Source organism: Molothrus ater, chromosome 6, assembly GCF_012460135.2.
Source record: "Molothrus ater isolate BHLD 08-10-18 breed brown headed cowbird chromosome 6, BPBGC_Mater_1.1, whole genome shotgun sequence".
Lineage (NCBI taxonomy): Eukaryota > Metazoa > Chordata > Aves > Passeriformes > Icteridae > Molothrus > Molothrus ater.
In genome coordinates, this window is record NC_050483.2 from 55,984,131 (window position 1) to 56,001,726 (window position 17,596).

The window sequence follows — 17,596 nt, forward strand, 5'->3', positions numbered from 1 at the left end:
AACACATGTAAGAGCTTATTCTTGAGCTTGATGTTAGCAGGATAGGACCTCAAATAAATTATGCAAGGCATAAGCACCCTTTAAGCATAAAAGCCAGTTCCTGTTTGTCTGTGAGATGGGTTTGTCTGTGAGATTGCCTGTGTGATTTGGCAGTGAAGTGTGTGAGAGGCAGAGGGTGTTCACTCACCAGGGCTGCCTGTTCTTCACTTCCAGGAGCTGTGAGCAGAGCCACTGGTTGAGCCACACTTGCTCTCCCTGCTCTGCAGGAACCAATGGATTTGGGGATTCCAAGTGCCATGAAAAAACAGGAGGGCAGGAGTTGGTGTGGAGATGACAGCTTAAGGCAACAATTCACTCTGAACTTGCTGCAGTTGGGTGATTTTACAGCTCCCTGCTTCCTTAGCAGAGTTATTTGCTGATAACCTATCAACCAGTTCTGGGGATCTTTGATAACTTCTTGCTTTCTCTTTTCTTTTTCTGCAGCAGTTCTGACCTGGCCCAGGTGTGTTGGCTAAGGAGAGAGGTGTTACCTGCAGTTTCCTGGCCTCAGCTTCCTGACAGGCTGTCCTGTCCTGCTGGGATTGCTACACGTCTGCTTCTTCCAGCCTTCCTCTTCCAGCCTTTGGATACTTTGAAATCTGTATTTTGAAAGCTATCTACTTTTCTGGAAATAGAATGTCAGAAAATACTATTCTGTATACTCTTCCTGCAATCTTGGCACCAGTATTTTTAAGGAAATAGATGAATAGCAATATTTTTAAGGAAATAGATTACATTTTGAATAGCAATTTCAGTCTTACTCTCTCATGCTCTGACTAAAGATTTGATGGAGCTCCAATCCCATGAAGGTGGGACTTGAGCAGCCTGTGGCTGCAGGAACTCAGAACTGGCAGTGAGAAATGCTGGGAGGAGTTCAGAAGAGCTCTCAGTGGTGATTTAAAATAATCATTTGGAGAAATGTCCTGGAAAGTGGGAAAAAAGAAGGTCTAATAACTCAAAACACACAGTAGGGCACTGAAGGACTGTTGCATTCCAGGTAATATATTTGATATTACTGATTTAGAGAGTATATTAGATAAAAACTGAAGCAGTTTGAGAGACTCAGAGTCCAGTTTTCTGGATGTTTTTAATACAGCAATTCTTAATTTTTAAAGGAATTGAATACCTGCAAGTACAATGTATGCCAGCCCTCAGTACTTCACATCCAGATTAAAATAAATTGAATTTATTTTAATAAATAGCAGGCCAAACAGCTGGAAGTGGCTCCCTTAGCTTTTACTGGGACTTCTGGAGAGCAATGCCCATAGTCCAAGTGCAATGGTTCTGATTTTTGTCTTTGATTTCAGAAATGCAATTACATGAAAAATCAAGGCAGAAAGGTAGACTGACTTGTCTTAGGGAAACTGAGGCTGATACACTTTTCTGTTGGGAACTCTGACTGGTACATGGAGATCTCAGAGGTTCTTTTAAAGGTTTTTTTATTCAGGCATTTGGAGAATGCAGAGTGCAGTGTTTTCAAACAGTAATTTGGGCATCATTTGAAGAGGGAAGGCTCAGGGCTTCACTCTAGCAATGATCTGGGTGAATTATCTTAGTTTAGGACTGATACATGAGGGATCAGGATAAACAGGGGGATGTTCCTTTGATCAATTAGGATGGTGGTTGTGCTTCACCCCAAAAACCAAAGACTGGCTGAGGCCAGCACTGGACAACCTAGTGTTTATTAGAAAGGAATGAGCATTTTAGAAAACAATCTTGTCTTGATAAATGAAGACACATAATGCTGTATGGGTCAGGAGGATACCTTGAGATAGCAACCCATCAACCTGGCAGTAATAAAGATCTTGTGTAGCTTTCTAGACGTGTGTGGTACTAAACCACAGGTAGATTAAATCATGGTTGGAATTAATTCTTATAGTTGGGTTGAACTTATGGAGTCCTGACTGTTGCAAACAGAAGAAAGTATGAAGGCAACTCAGGAATGTAGTAAAAGGAGCACACAGGCATCCCAGCACATGCCAAGGAATGAATAGTGGTGCTTTGTTAAAACATTTGGGCTAAAATAAGCCCAAATCCTTATTTATTCTTAATAGTGTTATTATTTTAACATTTCTGTTGTAGGTTATTGCCAGGATGCCTAGACAGTGAGTGAGCTGTAACTCAGCTGTTCTGAGTGAGCTCTGGGCCATGTGCAGGGGTGGGAGCTGCTCTTCCCTCTCTTGTCCCACCTCCAGCCAGGACACTCCTGTCTCCCAGGCCTCACCTTGCTTTTGTTTCAGATGTTCCAAGTCAGAAGGTTTATTTCATAGAAAAATTTGCTCCCATTTATTTTCTAAACTGTTAGAATGCCCCAGGACTGCATTTAAACGAGACATAGCTGAAGTATTTGTGGTTTCTTACAGGGGTGTGTATTAGACCCATTTGCTGATTTATTATTAGACACATTTAATAGATTTACTAGCATGGCAGAATTAACACGTGGAGAACTACCTATTTATGCATTAATACAGCAGCTTTAACTGCCTGGTCAATATTCTAAAGACACAGACACACAAAAAAACTCCTGAGATTTGATTACAGTTGACAATTTCAGTAGGTGGGGGTGTTTTTAGAGAGTTTTGTTGGTGCAACAATTCCAAAAAGGTCCACAGTATCTTGTAAATGAAGAGCCAGTGTTTTCCAGATGGCTCTATAAATAAATTTGGTAGGTGCAGAAATAAGTGAAGGTATTTCAAGAGCTCCAGGCGTGTTTTTGCACATAGTGCTATGGTGAGCTAATAGAGGAAATGAGCTTCCTTTTGTTTGCAAAGTACAAACCCCCTCCAGTCCTTAACGTGTTTTCCACCCCGCCGGGTGAGTTCAGCCACGGCTCAGCCTTTCCCTGCGGATCCTGGGCTTCACCTGGACCATGCTCAGCAGCTCAGGGGAGAAAGGCCACAGGGAGCTCATGTGGCTGCAAACCACAGCATTCTGCTGGGTCAGAATCCAAGGTCCAGGAGAATACATCCTGCACGTGTGGAGCAGGATTTATTGCTCCTCTTAGAGGAGCAAGAGCTGCTGTGTTTGTGTCTTCTCATTCTATTCCCTTTTTTTTTTTTAGAGAGACTCTTTAACTTCCTGTGCAATCTGGCGTCATCTTATTACAAAAAGAGAGTGTTACTGACGTGACACTTGAGACAGCAGAACCCAGGTAGCCAAGAAGGCCAATGGCACCTGGTCTTTGTCAGGGCAGCGATTGTCCCCCTGTGCTGGGCACTGGTCAGGGCACAGCTCAAACCCTGCCCAGTCTGGCCCTCACTGCAAGAGGGGCTGGAGAAGGGCACGGAGCTGGGGAAGGGGCTGGAGCCCGAGTCAGATGAGGAGCAGCCGGGGGATCGAACCTGGAGAGCCTCGGTCACCTCTGCCGGTCCCTGACAGGAGGGTGGAGCCAGGCAGGGACTGGACTCTGCTCCCAGGGAACAAGGAACAGGATAAGAGGAAATGGCCTCCAACTGGGCCTGGGGAGATTTAGATTGCATGTAAGAAAAAAAAATCTTCACATAAAAGGTTGTCAAGCCTTGGAACAGGCTGTCCAGGGCAGTGGGGGAGTTGCTGTCCCTGGAGGGATTTAAAAGGTGTGGATGTGGCACTTGGGGACATGGTTTAGTGGTGGCCTTGGCAATGCTGGGTTGGTGGTTGGACTCAATGATCTTAGAGCTCTCTTCCAGCCACAATGATTCTGTGGTTCTGTGATCTCTAAGAACCTCCTGTTCCCTGCCTTGCTCTTCCTGATCTCAAACCATTTCTGTTCTTTAGGCAAAGGTGAACCTGTGACAGTGACCAGGAAAATTCCACCTCCCTGGCTCACCCCCAGGCACTGGGAGAGCACCAAAGGAACAGGAAACATGCTGTTCATTAAAAAGAAATAATTTTAATCCCAAACTGTAAGAATGTTACTGAGGGCTCCAAGAGCACTCTATTGCTCCTTGACATTTTGGGCTGTGGGGCTGCATGCAGGATATTGAAAGAAGAGTTGGAAGTGCAGGGCATTGTGCCCCCCTGCCCTGTTCCCTGTTGGGATGTGCAGAGGGATCAGGTGTGAGCAGCCCTGCTCAGATGCTGGTCTGAGAGGCACTTTTGCTCCACTTTTTGGAGCTTGGAATCAGTTTTGAATGCCAACAGCTATCAGAAAGGTTTTAACATGGTTGACATTAAAGCAACTGTGTTAAGTGGAATAGTCTAAATATATACTTGGAATAATAAACTATTGCTAATCTCCTGGAAGAAAATGGTCCTCTGTCACTCAAAGATTATTTTTCCCAGATTTTAGACAGGATTTAAGCTGGGTCTCACCCCCCCCCCCCCACTATCTCCAGTATAACTAAAATAAACTGCATGATTTTTAAAGTTATGTTACGTATTTATTCTCAAGCAATGAAATTAAAACCTCTAAACTTTAGAACCCAAATGGAATCTAGGTTTCTAAATGCACAGATTTTTTTAAATATAAAAAATACACATTTTGTTCCATCAGGAGGGTTTAATTATTATATATTTCATGAGCAGAATAGTCTTGAAAGCCATTGATAAATATTGTATCACCTTTTAGAAAATGGTACAAAACAGCCTCTCTCTTTATCTTCCTTAGGAAAGTCTTCTCTGAGTGCCAGTAACTTTTTTTGTGACACGTTCCCACCTGCTCGTGGTGTTCTTTGTGACCAGCAGGGCCCAAGGTTTTCCTGCATGGAGGAACAGCTCTGTACAGGCTGCCTGTGGTGTTTTGTGGATGAACAGTGGATTGTCCTGCCAGAGAGCTTGTCCTTTGAGTGTCTCCAACAGGGAGTGCATGTTGCATTTTTCATTTTAGAGAGGGACAGTGAGGCAAAAACCTCCCCAGCTGCACGTAAGAAATCTGTGCCAGAGCTGATCAGAATCAAGAACTCCTGCCTCTCTTCCATCCCTCTGCTCCACAGGGCTGCTGCTGCTTTGGCCTCTTGTGGAGTTTATAAAGTCATCACCAGGGGTAATTTATTTTGTTAATTTAAACATTTGAAGCTTGGGGTCTGGAACCCCAGAGAGACAAGGGGCACAGAGCTGAAGTACTGAGGGAATAAAGCACTCAAGGAAGGGGAAAGAGATGAGAACAGCAGCAACACAAGTCAGGGTCATGCAGCCACAGAGCCCCAACCTTTCCCCAGCCCCTTCCCATTTCTGTCAAGCTTTTGCAGACTAGCTGGCAGGGAGGGGAATGAACACATGATTTTAAAGAATTCTTAAAAGAGAATAAAGCAATGGCTTGGTGGTTTCCTGAGAGCCCCTGGGGACAGCGAGGAGGGGCAGCAGGGGAGGGAGCAGGAAAATGTTCATTTGGAAGTCAGACAAAGAGGTGATAAAACTCCTCCTAGATGTGTATCAGGCAGGAGTAGGACAGGTGTAACCCGTGTGGCCTGTCCTGTGCTCCATCAATGCTAAACTGCAAACTCAAGGGCTTCTGAGGGATGGCAAGGGGCCTCTGAGGAGGCCCTTATTACAGTAATTTCTGTTTTCCTAAAACAGAAAGCCTCAGAGAGATTGTGGGGCTCCAAAATGTGCTGGAGATGCAGCGAGGCTCCTGTTGGTGTGAGGCTGCAGGGCACTGACAGATAATGATGAGCCTTAAAAAACCCAGAGGGCAAATGTTTGGAGAGAGGAGGGAGAGTCAGGAGAGCTGGGACTGGGATGTGCAGGAGGAGCTTGGTGCAGCCCAGGCAGGGTTTGGGAACCAGCTGAGCTGTCAGCCACGGTGTTTTATGATGATGCCCTGCAACGTGATCTCTGTTTACATTTTAATAGATCCATTTAGCAAACGCAGTGCTGGGATTGCTGCCAGCTCTGTTTTCCTTGCTAATGAATGTGAGGGGAAAGGAAAGACAGGCAGGGAACCTCTTGTGCCAGTCCAGCAGGAGCCGGGCCTGGGGATGGGGGCAGCGGGGCTGAAGTTTGTGCTTAGCCCAACTCCTCTCTCCTCAGCAAGGACTTTACCAAATTCTGCCCTCTGAAAAGTCCAGGCTGTGATCCTCTGCAGCCTCAAGATAAAGGTGAACAGAAGCTTTTGAGCATGGGTGTCACTAAAGCAACCTTTTGGTGTTTTCTTTTGCATGTTTTGTCCTTAAAGAGCTGGATGGGAGAACAGGAACAGCGAGGCTGAGGGTGATGTGGAGGAGATGGTGTGAGATGAGAGACCATGGGGCACACAGGGGCTGTTGCCTTCTGTCCTCTGCTGCAGGCACTTGACTTCCCTGCTGTTTTCCTCTGTGGGTTTTAGAAATTTTGGGAGCTCTTAACACCACACACACTTGGGATACAGCATGAAGTGTGTGCAGGAGCCCGTCTGTGCTTGCTGCCATTGTGCATTATGTAGGAAGAGATGATAAACCAAGTCTGTTTCATTTCACTTTAGTTTGAAAAACCCATGGATCTCTCCTGTGGCTCTGTTTGTGTTTACCAACACTTTAGCAGTGTTGTATTTACTGCCCTAAGGGCACTGACAGTCCCTTTAAAATCATCATTCTGGGAAACCAGGACAGTCTGAAATGGCTGTGAGTGTCCATGGGAAGGCTGAAGATGTTTTTTGTACTGTGCTGGCTCTGGCTGGGATGGAGTTAATCGTGCCCACAGCAGCCCTCCCAGGGCTGTGCTGTATATTGGAGGCTGGGAAGGTGTTGATAAACAACACAAAGCTGTTCTGGCTGCTGCTGCCCAGCACTCCACAGCATCAAGCTGCCTCTCCAGCATCCTCCTCTCACCAGGGTGGACAAGGATTTGGGAGAGGACGCAGCCAGGACAGCTGACCCCAAGTGACCAAAGGGATGTTTCAAACCATTTGGTGCCTGGTCATCAATAGAAGCTGAGGCTGGAGAAAGAGGGAGGGCATCCCATCCTTACCCTGCACCATCCCAGGAAGTGGCTGGACCTTCTTACTGGTGGGATGTAGGGAATAAATACTTTGTTTTCCTTTGCTTCCATGCATGGCTTTGCTTTTGCTTTATTTAACAACCTTTATCGTGACCCATGAGGCCTTTTCCATCCCATTTCCCCTTGTCCCCACCCTGCTGAAGGAGGGGACTCACAGAGTGGCTTGGTGGGCACCTGGCTTCAGCCCACTACAAGGAATTGTCTTTCTCTAGGTGCTTTAGCTCAAATACTGTGTTTAATATAGCCTGAGTGCCACTGAGATCTATTTACATGTGAGAAACATCCAGACTTAAGCATGTTTAAAATTCCTTTTGCAACAGAGGCTTCTGTGAAGACATCACAATTAATAGTAAAATTAATTAACAGCCAAGAATATGAGTATCTAATCCTGCCACACATCTGTGAGAACAGCTGAATTCAGGTTTGGTGGGATGACCACCAGAGTGGGATGCCTAAACTCATCAGTATTTTCCTTGCAGAGGTCATAATGTACAGGGGGAAAAATCAACCCCCAAAAGTAGAAGCCTGGCTCCAGGACTCTTCTCCACTGAGCCTGCAGTCCTTCCCCTCTCCTGGGCTGGGAAACCACAGGAGAGAAGGCAGAAGGTTTTTAGAGGCTGCTTACCCTGCTTGAAACAGCCTGTGAGCACTGCAGGCTCTGATCTTCAGTTTGCATATAGGAATAAATTCAGTAATGACAATATTTTTTACAGTAATCAACATATGACAGGATGAATGTCTGGGAGCCAAAACTGGAGGTAATTCCAATAAGAAATAATGTACATTATAATGGCAGAGGTCAAAATTAACCATTCAGCAACTTGCCTACACCACACAAGGCCACAGCACAGGAAACACTAAAAATTAAGATTGGGTTTCCTTCACAAGAGATGACAACTCCTCATTTACTAAAGCATCACAGCTATTTTCATACTCATATATACTTTCATATGTTTCATATATTTGAATGAATTTTCATATACAATTTTCTTTCTTTTATCTTTTTTAAAATAATTTCCCTGACAAAATGCAGAATGGATTTTTCAACTCTTTAGCCAGGAGTATTAACTTCCATTGAATTCTTCTCCCTGCTTTCCCTCCCAGTTAAGAAATTGTCACTCTTGTTAATTCAGTTCAGTAATTCTCTGAGAGGATCATGCCCTCCTCACTCTCAGAAATTCTTGGCTTTTTTCTATTTGTTTAGCTCAGGTGTAGGATTTATCAGTTTTCAGGAAAAAGCTGCAGTAACTTGGTGCATACTGGAATGTGGGAATGACCAGAAGCCACTAAAGGACAATACAGGGGACAGTTCTGTCATTCTTAGAATACCTAAATACCCTGAAGGTTTTTAACTGTGAAAGAACTGCTAAAGAATAACAAAGTTACAGGGGAAAATGATCCTGAGGAAGAAAGAAATGCAATAAGCAATTCACAGGAATAGGAGAATTAGGAGATGAGAGAAACTTGCCTGATAAATTCTGTATTGTGAGGCACTGAATGGTTTTATAGTCTCATACATGTGTGCTCAACTATGGTATTTTTGCCCCAGTTTCCTCATAGGTTAAAAGCTGCAAAGGAATCATTCTGGTTAAGCTGAAAAGAATGGAGACATTGGTGGCATTTGCAGAGGAGAGTTATTCTTCACTTACTGGGAAGGTTTGAGATTTTTCTGCTTGCAACAGGACTGGCCCTGGTTCATCTCTCTTGTTTATATTTTGAATTTTCAAGGCACATACTGAATTTTGCCAAGTGACAGAAGGTAAAGTGTCTGTGTGGAGCAGAGTCATGCCCCCACAAAGAACTGGCTTCCTTGGCACATCATTGTTTTCAGGCACTGGTGACCCTCTGAGTGAGAAATGGAAAGAGGAATGATGAGCCAGACTTCCAGACAGGCACACACAATTAAACACATTTGAATGTGCCTTATTTGTACTGGTAGGGGTTTATTTGTATTTCTCTCCTGAACAGCCTGAGCCTGCTGTTACCTTCTTTCATAGCCACAGAGGGTCACTGCCCTCCCCAAGGGCCCGATGAGCTGGAGCTTGCTGCCCTCCTCTGGGGCAGTGCTGGAGCCCCTGGCTGGGCAGGAGAGATTTTGGGCAGTGTGAGGCACCCACAGCAATCACAGGGGGAAACCCTGAGCTGGATGTGGGATATCCACAGGGTGTGGGATCTGTGTGTGGGTATGGAGCAGGAAGGTCAGAGGCTCAGGGCTCACCAAAGGCTTCTGCCTGAGTGTGGGACCCTGGCTGTGACTCTGCTCAGGATTTTTGTAGGAACTTTCTCTCCCACTTAAAACTTGCAAAGCTGTACACATGGCCCTTTGCTTCTAATGATAGCAAACATCAATATAAATGGAATCAACAGAATGGTTTTGGTTGGAAAGGACCTGAAATCACCTCATTCCAACCCCCTGCCATGGGCAGAGACACCTTCCACCAGACCAGGTTGCTCCAAGCCCCATCCAACCTGGCCTTCAACATGTCCAGGGATGGGGCACCACAGCTTCACTGGGAAACCTCTGCCAGGGCCTCACCACCCTCACAGTAAAGATTTTTTTCCTACTAATATCCAATCTAAACCTACTCCCTTTCATTTTGAAGCCATTCCCCTTGTCCTGTCACTCCAGACTCTGGTACAATGTCCCTCTCCATCTTTCTTATAGGCTCCCTTCAGGTACTCACACTTGATTCCAGCTCTCTTGTTGAGGAATAAGTGATGTTGGTGCCTCATTGGATCACAGGTATAATTCAGGACAATTTTATCAAGCCCACTTGTGCCAGAAACATAAATTTTTGTAGAGATGGAAAAGTATTAAGAAAAATTTCTTCATTGCAGGGCTTGAGAGCCATTGGAACAGGCTGCCCATGGAAGTGTGGAGTCACCAATCCTGGAAGCGTTCAAAAAAGGTGCAGATGTGGCACTTGGGGACATGGTTTAGTGGTTGGGATCAATGATCTCAGAGGGCTTTTCCAACCAAAATGACTCCATGACTTTGTCTCTTTTTTTTTTTTTGCATTGTTTATACTGTTGTCCCTCTTCCCAGATGCAAAACCCCATGGCTCACTGGTTCTCAGATGCTTTTGTTGAGTTTGAAAAAAATCAGTGGAGAAGCCCAAGAGGCTTCACTGCTGTGGTGAAAAACTGTAAGAAAAAGGACTAGATACAGCTTTGTGGTTCATACTTTATTTACAAACACCTTTGAGTGGGCCAGTACAACCAGCTGTAAATCTTTCTTCTCAATTAAAGAACCAAAACAAGAGCAGAAATATTGCAATTTGAAAAATATACTGAATTATTAGCAGAGTTCCATGGCTGCAGGTTATCCACCTGATTTCAGTGCCCATCCTTCTGTGGCTGGGATACAAAATCAAATAAAGCAAATGTATGTAAAGGGAAATGTTGATAGGTTGTTTTTTTTTCTGTAATATTGATTCTTCTGAGCACAGCCTTTAGTAAAAATAAAAAAATCTCAAGAAGGTCTTTGGCTGCCTACCCCAGTCAATGACACTTAGTCCCATTAGTGGGAAAAAAAAGTCATAACCAGCTGGGGAGTATCTCTTCAAGCACAGAAGCAATTGTTGGAAGACAGGATCAACAATCTCATCTCTTACTCCAACTAGTCAGAGGTTTTGACCAACAGTGTGCTGGGCTTAACAACAGTTTGTAATAAAACCCCAATGAATTGTAAAGAAAATTGAAGTGTGAATAACTTTGATGTAGGAAATAATGAAGACTGTTGTGGACTGTGAGTAGCCTGTTGAATCCTTAATGGAAATATGCACTCCAGAGCCACTGGGAGCTTTCTACATTGGTGTGATGGAGGAAAATATCCTATGGTGTACATTAATTGTGTATTGGATTTGCATGACCAGAGAGGTTCTGGATGATGAAGGATTGTTAATGCTAGCCTAGCTGGCACACAGACATTTTTATAATCAGTACATTTGGAGGAGAAACATCAGAAATGTTGTAATTCTTTAGAATTAACTTCCTGGATTTGATGATCTTGGAGGTATTTTCCAGCCCTAATGATTCTATGATTCTAAACACAAATGGCATCATTTTTAGGGCCTCTGAATGCAACAGAACAGATGTGTAGCCCATTGAAGATCATCCATGCAAAGAAATCAGTGCACAAGTTGTAGAAGAATGCAGGTGTTCTTTCAAAAGCCTTCTTTGATGCTAAATACTCCAACATGAGATGGCAAGTGGGCACAAATGGCTGAGACTGAGCCTGTTGCTCAGTGGAGAGAAGTTTTAAGTAAGAAAAGATGAAACCCCTTCCCAAACTGCCCTTTCCTCAGGACACAACATTCCCAACAGAGCTAGTAGAGGCTATTTGCCTGGACTTGCAGCCCAAATAACTCCTTTGTTGCCTGCTTCTGGGAGAAAAAATGAGTGGGAATGGGTCCCTGAACACAGCACACACATGCAGGGTCAAGTTCAAGCTGAGAAAAGTTGCCCAGAGACATTTTGGATGCCCCATCCCTGGTCAGGGCCAGGCTGGATGGTCCTTGCAGCAACCTGGTCTACTGAGAAGTGCCCCTGTGCACAGCAGCAGGGGGTGGAATGAGAGGATCTTTGAGGTCTCCTCCAGCCCAAACCATTCCACAATTCTGTGATTCCTGCTAATTCACCTGGACACTGAAGTGGCCCTGATTCCACACCTGGGGTTAAGCACAGACACCTCAGGGTACTGCTGCTGCAAGGACATTTGTCTGTGTCCCCTCAGCGTTACCTGAGGTGGAGAAAACACACATCACCTCCTGCAGATCCTGCCAGCATCCTGAGCAGGAACTGGCTCTGAGCATCAAGGAAACCCAGTCATTCCAAAAAACACCATTTATCTCCACAAGATACTTAACCACAGAGAGAAAAAACAAACATACACAGATTTTAACAAATGCACAAAGGACTTCAGGCTTGGTGTTTAAAGACTTGCATGTGGAAGCTGCTACCAGTCCACCTGGCTCAGCACTGCTGTACATCCATCCCAAAAAGCAAGAGGGGCTGAGCTATGGAGAATCACCATGTAGCACTGATTTGGGCTAAACTGCTTTGTGGCTGGATCCACGTTCCCACCTTCTGGAAGTATACTGGGTTTGGATTCCAGAAATAAGTCTGCTGCATGGGAAATGTGATCCATCCTATTGCTCACAGTTTGCAGAAGTAGCAGCCATCTGCTGGGGTTTAGAGAAGGCTGAGGAACACAGGATGTTTGCTTTCATTCAGATGTGCTGTGGATGTGCCTTGTGTGAGCAGACTTGTCACAGTCCTAATAAAACAACTGGGACATCACACTTGAGAGGAAAGCTTGCCTTATGGGGTAAAATTAAACTTGAGCAAGACAGAAATCACTACAAATACACATGCACACATGCATATATATAATCATTTAAGTAAAGGTCAGCAGAAAACAGGCCAGACAGAAATTCCAAGCAAATGCAGCACTAACTTTGAGACTGAATTAAATGCTTTCCAAGGGGTTTGATGGAAACCACTCCCAAGAGAAAAAAATCTACAAAAGGTAAGATAAGGAACGGTCCAGTTGCAAAATAAACCTACATGGCAAAATTACAAGATGAGATTAATTCAGATAAACTCTCCCACAGGGGATTTGGGATTACTGACAGAACTGAAACGTGGGTGTGGATTCACAGCACCAATCCAAGACTTGGGAAGAGGAGACGGAGGCATTCCCTTATCAGTGGCAGTGATCACCAAGGCCACCTGGGAGACTCAGAGGGAGCTGGGCTCAGGTGTCTGCAGCTGCAGGAAAATGTCATGCACAAGGAGAGTAACTCCATGCTGCCGGGAATGTTAGCCACAAAGGGGAAACATTCCCATGGGAGCAGAGGATGCAAGCAGCATTCTGCAAATGCAGGAGGAGAAGGAACCCAAGGAGTAACCAAAGATGCAGATGGAGGTGCTGGCAAACAGCATGAGCAGCAGCTAAGGCTGTTCCTGCCAACAAGGGAAAAAGTTAAGTATAGTAAATCAAATAAAATTCAACATGTGGCAACAATGGATGCCCCACTTTTCTCTGCAAATGTCTTTTACCCTGTTTTCCCCAGGAGGTAATGAGGATTTTTGTAAATCTCTGTCAAAAGCAGACAACCTTACTTATATGTCTGTCTTATGGCTTGAATAAGTGGAGAGTGTTTCAGGTGGCAAATCTTTTTGCAACACAAATAAAATAAAACATTCTGCATTGAGGTTGAAATATCCTGTGGATGATCACCAGCAGGACTAACACTACTGGAATTTTCTGTGAAGAAAGCATTTGAATGGGATGATAAGCACTGTATGAAAGCTTTGGTGAGTGTATTTGTCAGAATTCTGTCAATTCCTCAAAAGCAAAGCAGGGAGGGAACAGGGGACAAGGTAAATTGCTTACACAGATGTATCAAACCAGTTTGCTGAGTTGCAATGCTACCTGGAATTCTGAAAGGAGTGTATTCACTGCTGTGTACCAGAATGGTAGTGTGCAACTTCTGTAACATCCCAAGAAAAACCCCTGGATGATGCTGGGAGCAGGCCTGAGGTGGGTTTCACGGGGGGTAGAATTACATTTGATGCCATCAGAACAGTCTGAATGTCATGGAATCAATTTCTGGATGAAAATCAGTGTACTTTGGAGGAAAGTTTAGTAACTCAGAAAGGATGCTTTATGAAGAAGATGAATCACATCTCCCAGGATGTGACTTACATAATACTTTAAGATCTTAAATGAAGATGCAGTGAGTTTTCAAGAAGGAACCCAAGATCATAATATGAATTTGACCTAGCTATAAATCAGAGAAAAGACAAAAAAATTACATTTTAAAATTGTACTCAAGCAGGCATTGAACAGCATTTCCCTGGAGTATCTCACACTCATGCATCAAGATGGTGATAAAATTTCAGGAACAAAAGACTCTACAAAGATTATGGAACTAAAAAAATGTCTCAACAGCCTATCATTAAAAGCCAGTAATTGCAAGAAACTATAATTATTCTAAAACAAACTTGCTGAGAAGTGCTTGTCTGAAGGGCTCTCATTAGCCATTTTACTAAAAGCTTTCAATATTAGAATTTCAGTGCCTAGTGTATTTTTGATGGCCTTTAACACACAAAGTAGAAGTGCACACCTATAGAATTGCAGTCAGAAATTAATTTGCTCCAAGGCAGGAGATCTTAGAACTAAACATGACTCAGAAGCACAGAGCTCTCTAAAATATTTCTTTATTTATTTGTATTTGAGCTGAAATGGCTCAAGTGGGAGCTACAATTTCTTTGGATGTACCAAATATAGCTTAAGACAAATTTTCCAGAGGTGTCCTCTGGTGCCACTTGGTGCCCCAGCAAATTGTGGTTTTAACTTCTCCTTGCTTCTTAAAAAGGGAAATTTCAACTCTATTTTTGATCAGCTCTCACTCAAGTCTTGGCTATTGATTCTTGCTATAAATTCTTTGAGGTCCCACCTGACACTGGATAACGTTGAAAATTCCCCAAGTGTGGGGACTGCACAGCATGTCAAAGAAACCACTCAATAATGATAATATGCCAAATACTACACATCACAGATTTTATATTGGTTCCAATTCTTCTGTATTTACTGAACTATCTTACCCTAAATCTGGTGTCTAAACTTCTCTACAGAGCAGACTTTTAAAGCTGAGAGTGGTGCATTTTTATTTAGTATTTAGATAGGCTTCTCCACTCATTAATATGTTGTATGTGTCTTGTATGTTGCAATTAAGGCAGCCCATTAAATATGAGGACAATTTAATCTCCTCAGTGCCCTTGAGCATCTGGTTTTTAAAATTTTCCTTTATTGAACCTGTTCAAACCTTTTGCCTCCCTAACAGGATGTGGAAGCTTGCAATATTCCACCTTGCCAGACTAGAACAAAAAATACAAAGCAGTTTTGATATTGATATAAATAACTCATTCACCTGCCTCCCTTCTACTGAAGATCTCGACAAACCTCTGTCAAATTCAGCTTTTTTAATTCTGAGATCAAGATCACCAGAGTGTGAATCCTGTCCTTCTGTGGAATTGTACCAAGCCATCTTATTCCTTGGCTTTCTCTAAATTACACAGAGTTAGAGATGAGGAAGGATGCACAATGGATTTGTACAGTGGTACATTTTCTGTTTATTTGCTATTCTTTTCCTAACTCTGGCATCCTCAACTCTTTTGGCCACCAAGTATGGGGAGCCTTTAATGCCATTCCTTCTCAGTGTTTCCTAAAAATCAGTCCTATCAGAGTGCTCCTTTAAAGTGAGATGTCCTCATCTCTTCAAGTTTTTAAACTTCCAGTGCTTGCACACAACACCAGTTTTGTTCCTGTTCCAGTTATCTATTTTTGTGTGGTCTGCTTAGTCATGAGATTATTTAGGCATTTCTTTGCTATTTTCCATCTCAATCTAATGAATTTCTGCCTTTTTCTAGGATTTATAGCTTTTGGATCCCAACTCCAGTTCCTGTCTCACACAAAGTCCTTTCTTACTGGTCATTTATAGGGTATCTAAAATTCAGGGTCATGACAGAACTACAACCTCCTAATTAATGCAATTTTCTGAGTGGCAAAATTATACTATTTGTTTACCTGGCAGTGGATCTCAGAAGACTCCAGAAAATGCTCCTATCACCTTTCTTTTTCTATCCTTCCCATTTTGGCAGTATACCTACCTATCTACTCATCCCTACTGCAAAATTTGGAGCCCATTAAGACTTGTATTTTAAACTCAAGTGCTGCTAGACCCCCTCTGATGTTAAGCATTCCTTACAATGCTGAGCTGAACCACTGAATATAGAACCACCACTGAATATAGAACACTTCCATTTGAACACTAATTTGAAAATTTAAAAAGTACCCAGTAGGTTAAGGCTGTACAATGAGATAGAGATAAAGCAGGTTGCAAAAATACAACATGAACACTTGCCTGTTCTCATTTACAGCAAAGAGAACGAGATATCTGTCAGCCTACTCCATCCTCAGGGTCTCTGCACTTGTGGAAAAATCCAAGAGTTTTATCAACTGCTGCTATGATCATGAGAGATGCACCAGGCTTGGGAGGGAGCTGGTGATGCTTCAGTGGAGATTGGGAAGTGCTACAGTTGACACACTTTCTGGGCACCTGCACCACACACACACACACACACAGGTATTTCACTCATTTGTTCTTTCCAGGGTGATGTTGGAAGTAGGAAGCTGGGCCACAACAGAAGGTGCTCACCTGATGAGGATGTTTTATGGCAGTGCATATATTGGTTTGTAATGCATTGAATGCAGAGATAACTGAGGAGACAGAACAAAGGAATGGTTTGGGTTGAGAGAGACCTGAAAGACCATCTTGTTCCAACCCAATGCAGGGACAATTTCCACCACACCAGGCTGCTCCAGCCCCATCCAAGTCCCAGTATTCAAGCCCCATCCAAGCTGGCCTTGAACACTGCCAGGGATGGGGCAGCCACAGCTGCTCTGGACAACCTGTGCCAGCACCCTCACAGTAAAGGAATGTTTAGTAATACATCATCTAAACCTATCCTCTTTCACTTTGAAGCCACTCCCCCTTGTCCTGTCACTATATGCTCTCCAAAAAATCCCTCTCCATCTTTCTTGTAGGCTCCCTTCAGGTACTTGAAGGAGATTTGATCACAAAGCAGAGAGCACAAGCTGAGCTGGTTTCACTCGAGACTCTGACATTCCCCAGGGGACCACGTAACACACGTGGCTGTTTCCAGGCAGATTCAGGTGCCAGAGGCTGCCCTGAGAACCTTCTGAGGCAGTTGTAGGTGACAGTTGGGGCGGGCAGGGACAGTTGGAGTTGGCCCAGCAGTGGAGCGCAAGGCCTGAGGAAGGTAAGAGGTAAACAGGCAGCGAAGGAAAGCGAACAAAAAAATTCAGAAAACTTGGCTTAAAGGAGTGCCTGGGGCCTGGAGGCAAGTTAAGGTGCTGGGGGAGGGGAACAAAGCAGGAACAAACCCATGAATTGGGGAATAAGTGAGAGCAGTGTTGTGCTGGAGGAGGCAGCTAGCCAGCTGCCAAGGCGAGCAAGCTCCTACTTATCTTGCCATGTTGACTACAGAAACAGACCTCAAATGACGCAGTGTCTATAAACAGAGAGGAAGAATTAGTTCCCATTCTGGTAGTTGTGTCTATGACCCTAAAATGCTTACCCCACACACACTAGGAATTCAGTTCCTGAGGGCACTGACAGTGCCATGGCACAGCTGATAGAGGAGGAGCAGGAGGAAGCTGTAACAAGCACTTGCTTATTATTAGAGAAACTTGGTATGGCAATTGCAAACACTGCCTAAAGGCCACACCCCAAAAGCAAAAACACGAATCAGGAGTCAACTGCAGGGTGAACAGACTTAAGCAGAATGCTTTCTTGTTACCTGTGAATTGGATTCCAAGGTAAACAAAAAAATCTCAGATTGTGCCCTTTCAATCTCAGTGATGGAGCAGGACAGTTACTTTGATGCTGTGTTCCACAGCGTTCATTTTTGTTAAAAGATGTAAAAGCCTTGTTCAGATGCTGATTTGCCTCTTCAAACAGCTCTGCTTCTTCCTCCATAACACTTTCTGTGGCTGGTCTTTTTCCTGATGGTCTGAATAATTAGTTCTCTGGGGAGATCAAGTCTTTTCTTGCTTCCAAGTATTGGAACA